The following is a 13,678-nucleotide window of genomic DNA, read 5'->3' on the forward strand; positions in this document are numbered from 1 at the left end:
AATAAAACTAAAATAGGAGAACTATTAAAATCTCAGGTTTTCTCTGGCCAGCTCCAAAAGTTAGCCAACAAACCTTTTGAATTTTGACCTCTTGAGACTGGGCCAGGGAAATACCTGCCGTACCTGACCTTAACTTGCCTTGATCACAGGCCAGTGATCAAATGTAAAGACTCCAAATCCAATCTAGCTGGAGAGTTTTTGCTCCTGCTCTGTCAGGCTTTAGCGAGCAAATCCTCACTAGGATTAATAAATGATGAGCCCTTAAGTAGAACAGAGGAAAGCTAAAATGATCTCTCGCTTATCCTGCTTTAATAGTACAAAGGCCAGCAGCAGAAGGGAGAGAGAGAGACCTGAAGAAAGGGAATCCAGTGCCTCACCGCTGGCTTATAAATATCGTTTGCAGGGCCTGCAAAGGAGTTGAAATTCCTTCTTCTTGCCTGCAGGTTATTTGCTTCCCATAAAAGCAGGTAACGGCTTGTTAATGTTGCTAGGAAAATACTACAGCACCTAACATGTTGGCCACAAACTTTCCGCGGGAAGGGAAACGATTCAGATGAGACTTGGGTTTTCGCGCAGGGCTGCCACCTCACCCAAGTTAACCCGGTTCAGCCCTGCAATCATCAAAACCGCATGAGTGCAATGCAAGGAAACCAGGACTAGGTCAGCCCCTCTAAGCACGCCTTCCCATCTCACTTCACTTTGTTCTTATTAAATCTTCCCCTACTGCCTTTAGTGGCAGCAAGACTTCTTGCTATGGAGCTCCTGGTTACTAATACTTTTAATTCTTTGTAATGTGATTTATACGGTGCAGCCTGGAAGAAGGCATTTTCATGCCAGACAGTCTAACTTTATAGCACATGGGCCATTCAGCACCCTACTGAATAGAATGACCAGTCAGTTAAAGGAGGGGTGCCATGATTTTTCCCCATCTGTTTTTCTGGCTGTTGAACCTAAGTTATTTGTAAAAAGAACAAAACAAAAAAAAAACCAAAACCACCCAACCTATAAGATCACCCAAACAAATAATAAGTTTTTATTTATATTCTGCCTTTTGTGACACTCCAAAGTGGATTACTTTCAAGTACTGTAGGTATTACCTATCCCTAGAAGGCTTACAGTCTAAGGGATACATTTATTGTGTTAGGCATTTACCGCACGGTAAATGCCTTAATACAGGGATAAACATGCAATATTTTACCCACAGATAACGCCAAAATGGTAAGAAGCTGCTGTGCATGTAAAGCAGCTCATTACCAGACAATTTTGTGATGAGCATAAAAAAGTGCAAACTGGGATACTTTCATGAAGGTTAACTACAACTCAGGAATTGTAGCTAATTTTCCCCTGGAGCATCAGGATGCTAATGTGAACACCGATGTTCCCAGGAGAGGTCTTAAAGGGTCCAAGTGGCCCGAATGAAGTCTTCCCACCCAAAGTATGTAAAACATAATGCTGTGGCTCTTGTGAGACCCCCTGCCCTACCCCCCCCCCCCGCCACTTCTCGAGGCAGTCCCAAGGTAAAATAAAAAAATAAAAATTGCACAGTGAAAGCACTCACCTCCCCTCGCTTCCCAATCCCACCTCTTGTAAAAATGGAAATCCCCCAGTCCTCAGTGGCCCCCTCAGGACCACCCCCCACCCTAGCCCACCACCTTGGCCCCCTTCCCCATGATCAACTTGCAAACCCTCGTGGGCTAGTGGAGCCCGGAGCATCCCATAGGTTACAGGCTCTGCCCCACCTGAAGAAAAATGACACCGGACAGCCACTTATCAGCATGCCTCTATCACATCTCCCCTCCTTTCACACCCCCTCCTCTCATTTGCTGTGGAAATGGAGTCCTTGGGGTGCTGTGCAAACGGCAAACGCCTTGTATTTAATTAGGAGGCTTCAGCCAGTGCTTAGCTTCAGAGTCTGATTCTGCATGCTGCGCAGGGACGGTCAACAACCATTTAGGGGTCGATGCAATACAGTGCACTCAGCCGAGTGCACTGTTTAACCTGCAGTTGGACGTGGGCTGTGTAGGTACGTCCACAGCCCCTTATGCTAAAAGGGGATTAGCACCTCCACAATGCGCCGTGAAACTAATAGCGCTCATCACATGCAAATGCATTTTGATGAGGCTATTAGTCACCCCAAGTGTAAAAATAAAAATGTGCGTCCAATACGCACATTTTTGTGCTCAGAAATTAACATCTGCCCAGAGCAAGCGTTAATTTCTGAGTGCCCCAAAAATGTTGTGCAGAAAATACTGCTATTCTGTAAATTCTCCGACTTAATATCGTGGATGCTTGACGCTGGTGCTCTCTTTCTGACATTCCAGGGCTCTCCCAAACTGCCCTCATCGTAGCAGGTAATAGGTTCCCTGTGACAGATGTTTTACTGGCATAGCACAAATAGAGAACTTTTCCAATCAACAGCCAGGCTGGTGAAAAGTAAACCACTAGGGGGCTGATGCAAATAAGAAAATATGCTGAAAGCGGGCGCTGAATGTTCAGTCGGAGGAATGAAAGATTTAAAAAAAAACAAAAAACATTTTTTTAAAAAAGTGACGGTGGTCAGGTTCGGGAAACGGATGCTCAGTTAAGCAGCGTCCATTTTCTGAACCTGTGGCTGTGTGCTGATTAGAAAAACGGACACAGATAAATTCAGAGTCCGTTTTCTTAACTGGTGGAAAGCCGCGGATAGCCGACTTCTCCCAGGTGCCCGCTGTCAAGGAGGCACTAGGGGTGCACAATTGACCCTAGCACCTCCTTGATAGCGTGACCCCTAATAATATTGCATGGTGCCTCCAGGAGAGGTGCCCGGGGTGTTAGGAAAGTGGGCGCTGAACACTCAACGCCCACTTTCAGAGCATTTTTTTTTTTTTTTGCATCGGCCCCCTAGTGGTTTTCTTTTCACCAGTCTGACTGTTGATTGGAAAAGTTCTCTATTTGTGCTATGCCAGTAAAACATCTGTCACAGGGAACCTATTACCGGCTACGATGAGGGCAGTTTGTGAGAGCTCTGGAATGTCAGAAGGAGAGCACCAGCATCAATCATCCATCTGCACTTACATGAAATGCTGGAAGTTACAGTATCTGCTTTCAAATACTGCCCGCAGTTGTCAATCCCTCCACAGTGTACAGGCAGACACCTCAAGGCGACTCATGTACTCTCTCTCTCTCACATACACACACACACACACACACAAAATCCCACATGAGCTGAGATGCCGAGTGAGCACAGTATTTTCACGGGTGCAACTGAATAAGTGTAGTGTAATGCAGCACTGTAGAAAGCGGGTGATAGAGGCAGTGCTATTTTACGTTACACTTATTCAGATATTCCCAGCGAAAGGACTCCCCATGTGTAGAAGAGAAAGCGGAAGGATTATCAGGAAAGGTTTGTTGTTTTGCCGATAATAACGAAAATTTGAGAGAGCCAGGAAGGAGTGGAAAACTTAAGGAGGATTCTAATGAAGCTCAAGAAATGGTCTGGAGTGTGGCGGCTCATATTTAATGCTAAAAAATGCAGAGTCATAAATTTAGGGAGCAAAAACCCAAAGGTGGGGGGGGGGGAGGGAGGAGATGGAGGTGGGGGGGAGCAAATGGACAGGGATAGAGCTGAGCAGAGGTGGAAGTAGGAAAGAGGAATATGTGAAGGGGCAGCTGAAGGAGAGGCAGCCATATGGAAATGAGGGGGTGAGAGAGGGAAACGGAGTGAGGAGGATGAGGGGAAGGCTGAGACAGAGTCACAGGTAAGGTGAAAGGACGCAAATGGAAAGACAAATGAAGATGGAAGGGCGGAAGAGGTCAGGGAGGGAGGAATGGAACGACGAATCACAGGGAGAAAGGAGAGTGCCTTGGCACACAGAGAGATGCTGTCAAGTTTTAAGCTAGTTTTGTTTTTCTCTTAAGCCTTTTTTGTCACCAGATCTTTTTCATAGTACAATTTTTGCCTTCCAGCATTTCCACTGCTAAATATTCCCGTAGTTTTGCAGAAAGCCCAGTGCCTGATAAAGAAGTCTGACTCTGCTGGTAGCAGTGTGCAGAGAGCCACCTAAGGGCCAGTGGGAAGAACACAGCCCCAGGCAGGCCTGGACTCCTCTCTCTGCCCGAAACGTTCAGTTCTGTATCCTCGTCATGGATGCATCTTCATGGATCAGGACCTCTCCTTCTCGGAGCACTCGACTGACCGCCACAGTACCTCGGCTTCCCCACAAGGTGTTCCTTACGTGAATATTGCAGGCCATGCCCGTAGGCAGTCAGCTAGTACTTCTGGTTAGCAACCAAGTCAAGGATTTAGGGAGGTTTTATAGTGAGGATAAATTATTTATGATCCCTCAGACTAAATCAATCTGAAAAACATGTTTTATGAACCTCTGCTTGATTAAACAGGCCAGAACATTTCTGTTGACAGATAAAGGCTATAGCTATAACCCAGGCTCTTATCTTAACATGCCTGGATTACTCCATCTGTATCTTAATTGGACTTCCAAAAAAGTATATCCACTGTTTACAGTGAAGTGCAGAATGCGGCAGCTCACGTGACTAAATATATGAGAGAATGTTGCCCATTTTTTAAAAATTATACTAGCTTCCAGTGAGCTACCAAATTCTTATTAGAATTTTAATTTTAGTCTTTAAATTTGCACAAAGTGAGGGGCAGGCTACCTTAAAAATTGCCTGCACTCCTACTGCCCCAGCTGCATGCTGCCTTACTTCCAAAAGTGCTCTCTAACGATGGTTCTCTTTGAAAGATGCATGTCTGCAATGTATCCCTGATTCGTGCTTTCAGCTGCATTGGTTCAACGTCTTGGAATAATTTTCCTCAGAAGGTTAGAGACATCCAGGATTATTTGACTTCTGTGAAAACGTTTTCTATGCAAACTTAAGGAATGTTATCATCTGGCAGGAGCTGGGATTTTATGATTGTACTGTTGCGGTCTGGATGTGGATCCTTGGGCCGACCGGCAAGATGACGGTCGGAAGGCAGACACACTCAGCGAGGGATGGATCTTCACCTGGAAACCCGTGACCCTACCAGAGGAGCTGTTAAGGCCCGGGTCGCTAGGACTTAGGTGGCTTCGCCCTGGAAGTCCGAGGTCCCCCCAGGAGGAGCCCATAGGGACCCGGACCGCTGGGACTTAGGAGAGTCGCTGGCGTGAAGGAAAACCTGGAGCGGACTGGGGTCAGGACTGGCAGCAGACAGGCAGAATCGAGAGACAAACCAGGATCAGGACAGGCAGCAATCAGGCAGAATCGTGAGACAAACCGGGATCAGGACAGGCAGCAATCAGGCAGAATCGTGAGATGAACCAGGATCAGGACAGGTAGCAATCAGGCAGAATCGTGAGACAAACCAGGATCAGGAACACAGGAACTCAGGAACAGCAACTACTCTCTCCAGTGAGTGACCACGTTGCAAGGCAAAGCTGAGGAGCCAGGTGCCGGTTTAAATAGTCTGCCGGCGTCTGACGTCAAGAGAGGGGCGGTTCAGCACTTCCGGGTGCTGGACCTACAAAGGCTGGCTCTTCGCGCGCGCACATTCCCCAGCAGGGGGAGGGGCCGAGTACAGGACGCGACGGCGTCTCCACGAGGGAGACGCCGCTGCCATGCGGCCAGGAAGGCCTCTTGCCACGCGGCTCGGGGTGCGGTTGGGGAGCCCGGAGGCCAGGTAAGGACCCGGTCGCCGCGCAGGCGACTGGGGTCGCAACAGTACCCCCCTTCTTACGCCCCCTCCTCAGGGGACCCGGCTTTCCAGGATTGTCCCGATGGAATTGGGCTAACAGCGATTTGTCCAGAATATTTCGGGCTGGCTCCCAGGAATCCTCCTCAGGACCGCAACCCTCCCATGCCAACAGGTATTCCCAGCGACGAGCCCGGAAACGGACATCTAATACTTCTCGTACCTGATAAGTAGGTTCTTCATTAGAGGAGGATGATACAGCATCAGTCGAGGGATGATGGAAACGGGAGAGTACCACTGGTTTCAGTAGAGAGACGTGGAACACGTTGTGTATACGTAAAGACGAAGGCAGACGGAGTCTATACGAGACTAACCCAATTCGTTCTGCTATAGCGAAGGGACCACAGTATCTTGATGCCAGTTTCCTGGAGCGGCCCGGCAAATGGAGGTTCCTGGTGCTTAGCCACACCTTGGTGCCGGGTAAGAATACGGGCGCTGGTCGTCGGTGGCGATTGGCACATCTTTGTGCCTTTTCTGCAGAAGATGCGAGTCGCCGCTGGACCGTCCTCCAGAGATGATGAATCTGTTGAGCCACCGTTAGAGCTGCCGGTGATGGCACGGTAACTGGAATGGGCACCGGTGGTTTCAGGTGGCGACCAAAAACTGTTTGGAAAGGGGATTGTCCCGTTACCGAGTGGGTGTGATTGTTGTAGGCAAACTCGGCCCAGGGGAGGAGGTACACCCAGTTGTTTCCCCTTTCGGAGATGAAACTTCGAAGGAACGTCTTCAAGGACCTATTCATGCGTTCAGTCTGTCCATTACTCTGTGGGTGGAAAGCTGTAGATAGATTCAACCGTACCCCAAATTTCCGGCAGATGGCCTGCCAAAATCGAGCCGTGAACTGAGGGCCCTGGTCAGAAACGATGCTTTGCGGGAGCCCGTGAGCCCTGAAGATATGCTGTGTGAACAGAAGGGCCAACTCGGGTGCCGAAGGTAACTTGGGTAATGGTACGAGATGAACCATTTTGGAGAAACGGTCTACCGTTACCCATATCACCGTGTTGCCCTCGGAAGGAGGTAGGTCCACCACAAAATCAGTGGCGATATGAGTCCAGGGTTCCGTGGGTATAGGAAGTGGTTGCAGGAGCCCCCACGGGCGGCCGCTTAGAGGCTTCTGCCTGGCGCAAACAGGGCAAGAATCCACATACAGGCGTACATCCTGGTGCACCTTGGGCCACCAGTAATATCGATTCAGAAGATCGAGGGTCCTCTCCCTTCCGGCGTGACCACCGGAGAGGGAATCATGAGCCCAAGCGAGAACTCTCTTGCGGTCCCTGCGAGGAACTACAACACGTTCTACAGAGGATACGGTAGTACTGGCTAACTGGACTTTGGCTGGATCAATAATATACTGAGGAGATTCCTCCTTTTCCTCCGGGATATCATTCCTTGAGAGAGCGTCCGCCCGGATGTTCTTAGTGGCAGGTCAGTACTTGAGGGTAAAGTCAAACCGACTAAAGAACAGCGACCACCGCGCCTGTCTGGGGTTCAGTCGCTGGGCTTGGTTCAGGAACTCCAAATTCTTGTGGTCGGTGTAGACCGTCACAGGATGACTCGCTCCCTCCAACCATTGCCTCCACTCTTCTAATGCCAACTTGATTGCCAACAGCTCCTTATCCCCAATCCCATAGTTGTTCTCGGTGGGAGTAAACTTCTTGGAGAAATAGGAACAAGGGAATAAATGGCCCGAAGGGGATTTTTGCGAGAGGACCGCCCCTACCGCAACACTAGAGGCATCCACCTCCACGAAGAAAGGCTGAGTAGGATCCGGATGTCGCAAACAAGTGTCTTGGAAGAAAGCCTCCTTTAAGTCCTCAAAAGCTTTGCAAGCCTCGGCAGGCCAGATTCGAGTGTCCGCACCCTTCTTAGTTAGGGTGGTGAGTGGCGCCACCATCTGGGAATACTGTGGAATAAAGTGGCGGTAGAAATTTGCAAAGCCCAAGAAGCGTTGCAAAGCCTTCAAACCCACCGGCCGCGGCCAATTCCGAATGGCAGATACCTTGCTGGGATCCATGCGAAAACCAGTTGCAGAAACGATATACCCTAAGAAGGGCAAGGAATTCTGCTCAAAGAGACATTTCTCCAATTTCGCAAACAACCGATGATCCCGCAGAATCTGAAGTACCTGTCGGACATGTCGTCGGTGAGAGACTAGGTCCGAGGAGTAGATAAGAACGTCATCTAAGTATACTATGACGCATGACTGTAGGAAGTCCCGAAGAATCTCATTCATTAAGTGCTGGAACACTGCGGGAGCGTTGCATAGACCAAATGGCATCACTAAGTATTCGTAATGTCCGTCCCGGGTGTTGAAAGCGGTCTTCCATTCGTCCCCGGGACGGATACGGACCAAATTGTAGGCCCCTCGCAAGTCCAGCTTTGTGAATACCTGTGCCCCCTGGAGTTTGTCCAACAGCTCCGGGATTAACGGCAGAGGGTAGCGATTCTTCTTGGTTATGGCATTAAGTCCCCGATAGTCTATACAGGGCCGCAAAGACCCATCTTTCTTTGCCACAAAAAAGAAACCTGCTCCTGCAGGCGACTTAGAGGGGCGAATAAACCCCTTTGCGAGATTCTCAGAAATGTAATCTGACATGGCCCGGGTTTCAGGCTGAGACAGTGGATATACTCTCCCACGGGGGGGAGTGGAGCCAGGAAGCAATTCAATCGCACAATCAAAAGGACGATGCTGTGGTAGTAATTCCGCTTTTTCTTTAGAGAACACATCAGCGAAATCCTGGTACGAGGACGGAAGCTGAAACCTGACATCTGTCTGTGCCAGAGGCGTTGGCGGACGCTCCCAGGGCTGGATGCAAGAACGGGAGCACTGTGAACTCCAGCGGACAATCTGGAAATCGTCCCATCGAATCTCCGGGGAGTGCAGTTTGAGCCAGGGTAACCCAAGAACCACGGGATATACTGATTTCTCCAAAATCAGGAACGAAATCCTCTCCGTGTGAAGCAGACCGGTTTGGAGGGTGATGGGCGTGGTACTGGTAGTTATGCTGCCAGAGAGCGGAGTACCCTGAATGGAGGTGACCCGTAAGGGCGGTTCCTGAGGCTGCGTGGAGAGCTGAAGGCGTTGTACCAAGTCCTTAGTGATAAAGTTCCCTCCTGCCCCGGAATCAATGAGGGCCTGTGTGTTGAAGGAACCACCTGGATACTTGAGGGTTACCGGCACGGTACAATGAGGAGTTGCATTTAGACAACCTAGGGAGACATCCTCACTTACCCCTAGGTGCGGGAGTTTCCCGGCCGCTCCTTGCATTGGGCCAGGAAATGGCCCTTACCTCCGCAGTACAGACATAAACGCAAGTCCCGGCGGCGTTGCCTCTCTTCGGGGGTCAAAGCGGACCTTCCTAGGTGCATAGGTTCCTCGATGGAAGACTCCGCTGGGGTGCCGGTGGTACGAGATCCAGAGTTCGAGGATCTAGTGGTAGCTGATGGTACGGGTGCCAGGCGGCGGGGAGAGCGCCCCTCCTTCGCTCTTTGTTGCAGGCATCGGTCGATGCGCCCAGCCACGTTAATAAGCGAATTAAGGTCCTCTGGAAGATCCCGAGCGGCGAGCTCATCCTTAATCCTAGCCGCCAGGCCCTCAAGAAAACCCCCACGAAGGGCGTCATCGGCCCAACCCACTTCTTGAGCAAGTGTGCGAAATTCCAGAGCGTAGTCGGCTAGGGTTCGTGTCCCCTGCCGGAGCTGGAGTAGCTCAGAAGTTGCGGAGGCCTGACGTGCAGGCTCGTCGAATGCTGCTCGGAATTCCTCCACGAACAAGTTCAGATCACTCAGGGCGGGATCGTTCTTGTCCCACATGGGAGACGCCCAGTTTAAGGCCCGACCATCAAGTAACGAGAAGATGTAAGCCACCTTGATTCCATCTGAGGGAAACTGATTGGGCAGCAGGGCGAACCGTACAAAGCACTGATTTAGAAAGCCCGAGCAGGCCTTAGAATCCCCAGCAAAACGCGAGGGAGCCGGAAGCTGCGTGGGGGTATGGAGCGTCACCACAGGTGCAGGTATGGCTACTGGAACCGGAACCGGTGCCGCGGGTTCAACGTCCATGCGGGTAGCCAACCGTTCCACGGTGGCCGCCAAGGAGTCCAGTACTTGTTGCTGCTGTACCAAGCGCTGAGCCAGTCCGGGAATGGCCTGCAGGCCAGCTAGGTCTGCCGGATCCATGGCCTTGCAAACTGTTGCGGTCTGGATGTGGATCCTTGGGCCGACCGGCAAGATGACGGTCGGAAGGCAGACACACTCAGCGAGGGATGGATCTTCACCTGGAAACCCGTGACCCTACCAGAGGAGCTGTTAAGGCCCGGGTCGCTAGGACTTAGGTGGCTTCGCCCTGGAAGTCCGAGGTCCCCCCAGGAGGAGCCCGTAGGGACCCGGACCGCTGGGACTTAGGAGAGTCGCTGGCGTGAAGGAAAACCTGGAGCGGACTGGGGTCAGGACTGGCAGCAGACAGGCAGAATCGAGAGACAAACCAGGATCAGGACAGGCAGCAATCAGGCAGAATCGTGAGACAAACCGGGATCAGGACAGGCAGCAATCAGGCAGAATCGTGAGACGAACCAGGATCAGGACAGGTAGCAATCAGGCAGAATCGTGAGACAAACCAGGATCAGGAACACAGGAACTCAGGAACAGCAACTACTCTCTCCAGTGAGTGACCACGTTGCAAGGCAAAGCTGAGGAGCCAGGTGCCGGTTTAAATAGTCTGCCGGCGTCTGACGTCAAGAGAGGGGCGGTTCAGCACTTCCGGGTGCTGGACCTACAAAGGCTGGCTCTTCGCGCGCGCGCGTTCCCCAGCAGGGGGAGGGGCCGAGTACAGGACGCGACGGCGTCTCCACGAGGGAGACGCCGCTGCCATGCGGCCAGGAAGGCCTCTTGCCACGCGGCTCGGGGTGCGGTTGGGGAGCCCGAAGGCCAGGTAAGGACCCGGTCGCCGCGCAGGCGACTGGGGTCGCAACATGTACTGTTTTTAAATCTTTGATGAGTTTGATCTCACTCCTCGGAGGCCAGAACATTAGACATGGGAATCTTTTATTAGTTGTGGTCACCAGAATGTGGGAACCTGTCTTAAAATTATGTAAAAACAAATGTATTTATTTTTAATATTTTTTATGTGATAGAGGTCTTTAAAATCATGAGAGGTCTAGAATGGGTAAATGTGAATCAATTATTTACTCCTTCAGTTAATAGAAGGACTAGGGGGCACTCCATGAAGTTAGCAAGTACACATTTAACACTAATCGGAGAAAATTATTTTTTACTCAACACACAATTAAGTTCTGGAATTTGTTGCCAGAGGATGTGGTTAGTGCAGTTAGTGTAGCTGGGTTTAAAAAAAGGTTTGGATAAGTTCTTGGAGAAGTCCATTAACTGCTATTAATCAAGCTGATTTAGAGAATAGCCACTCCTATTACTGGCATCAGTAGTATGGGATCTTACTTAGTGTTTGGGTACTTGCCAGGTACTTGTAGCCTGGATTGGCCACTGTTGGAAACAGGATGCTGGGCTTGATGGACCCTTGGTCTGACCCAGTATGGCAATTTCTTATGCTCTTATGGCATTTCTTGCAAAATGAGTTACAAATGTAATAAATAAATGTTAACAAATGACAGTGGTGTCTTAAAATACTTTGATTAGTACTCTATTGCTTTCTATTTCATGATAGAAAATGCATCCCATGTACAAAGTTCCTGGTCACTCATTTAAAAAAATGTCACTTGTAGATGTAAATGATGAATGGAAAGGAACTTCCAAAATGTACTTATAGATAGCATTAAAAAAAGGACAGTTAACCAGGTAAATTCCATAAAAATGTGAAGAGTCAAAATTCACTTCTAGCAAGCCCTTATCAAACTTGCCGCCTAATTGCTTTGTACTCGCAGACCTTACTCCTGATTTCCCTTTGAAAACTGCCACAGGTACCCACAGACGTTTGCAACTGTTTTTTTCTAAAGGAAAAATAACACGCTGTTATATTTGCCAGCTCGCAGGTTGCTCCCATGAGCTGGCTCACTCACCCAATGCTTGCCTAGCACTGCCTCTCTGCGCAGCTAGGAATTCCGCCGCTCCGCGAGGCCAGAAACACCGCCATCTCGTGTCGGGGCCTCCCTCTAAGTGCATGCAGTGCACACCAACATATGTAGGCCCCACAGCGGGAACAGATTTCACCCGTGCTCACTGATGACATCACATGGCCAGGCATTTAAATCCCGGCCGTGCAACACGGAATTGCCTAAGCTATGACTTGCCGCTCCAGTGTTGGATGCTTTTCCTTTTCAGCCTGCCCAGCCTTGTCTTCATTTCTTCAGCTTGCCCAGCCTTGTCTTTGATTCCTCAGCAAGGCAAGGCTGGGCACCAGCCTTGCCTTCGTCCTTCTGGCCCTACCTAGCTACCGCATCCCTATCCTTGTACAGATTTCCGGTATTGATCTTAGTCTGGACTCTCGCTATCCCTGTCTGCTGCCTGGCATTGACCATAGCCCAGACTCTTGTCACCCTTGCCTACCGCCTGCCCACAGAGACTGCTACCTAAGAGCTGCTGGACCCGGAACCCAAAGGCTAAACCCGAGGGGAAAGGGATTGTTACAGGTGAAGCTTCAGTCCAGTCTCTCTACCGTCTGCTCTGCCAGTTGGTGGTGAAGACCTGTAGGGCCTACACTATAGGTTGCGTCAACCTCACCCCAACCAAAGCGTCCACAATCCTAACACATGCAGAGATTTGAAAATACAATTTGTGTAAGTTATTTTGTGATCACGCCCAAAACACATCAATGCCGCTCCTGAACACAGATTTGAACGCTTCCTAGTAAATGTATGTGTGCTATGGAGACCCGGGGAAGACTTTCAGCTGTACCGAGTGAAGGCAACTTTCAAGTGGCCAACTTACCCAGGGAACTGAGCAAAAGGAAAAAAAAAAAAAAGACACATCCACCAAAAATATAATACATATAGCATAAAAAATAGAATATAACAACACGTGTAATACTTTGGGCTAGTCCTGTGGGTCAGGCTACATCATGCTGTGTGATCTGCTGTCAGAGCTTCTGCTCATCAGGCCTGGGCATACTAATTTATTTAGTAAAACATAACTAAATGCAGTTATTTTACTGTACCATATTTCACCATTGGAGGCAGTGTGGTCTTGCATATGTTTTTTCTGAACTGTATTTAACACATGGATTAGAGTGAAAGAAGTCCAAGATGCTCTGAGTAACATCTGTAAATGTTTGTATTGACACGGATAGTTTATATAACAAAATAAAACAAAAGTGGAAAGGAACCCACATTAACAGATACTGGGCCAGATATACTAAGTAGTTGTCCCATAGACACCAAAATGGAAAAAATTCTTTAGTACATCAGGCTTAATTATGTAGAAAACTGTAAACCAAAGAATTGTAAAAATTATAGTAATGGCAATAATTAATTCTTTATAAGTCTGTTGATGCCCCTTCTTCAATTGTGGACCCCTGCGTCCCTTGTGAGGATGTTCCAGAATCTGGGACCAATCTGGTGGAAGTCCCCCTCAGATAGGGTCTTTGATCCTTGTGTGCCTGACATATGCTGCCTCCACCTGAGGAAGAGGGTGTTGGTGGGATTTTCCTTCATTCACCCAGAGAAAACACAAAAAGCAGATGGGAATGTAAACAGGGCTGGCAGTATTTACAAATGTGTACATGTTTTATTAGACTACATGCCTGAATACATTGGTACAAGATATCAAACAGCACATTTATCTACTTGTGAGTATTAGTCTCAGACTATACAACTACGGACATCTCTACGAGATAGCAGCTGGCATATTTAATGATTTGAGTGTATTAGTCCACACTAAATACCAGCATATAGAAAAGAAAGAACATCTTGCATTCCCTTTGATCCAATGCAGTTACCCTCTCATTTTTCCCTTCCCACTGTACCCCTAGTGTTACCCATGTGA

Source organism: Rhinatrema bivittatum, chromosome 4 (genome assembly GCF_901001135.1).
Source record: "Rhinatrema bivittatum chromosome 4, aRhiBiv1.1, whole genome shotgun sequence".
Taxonomy (NCBI): domain Eukaryota; kingdom Metazoa; phylum Chordata; class Amphibia; order Gymnophiona; family Rhinatrematidae; genus Rhinatrema; species Rhinatrema bivittatum.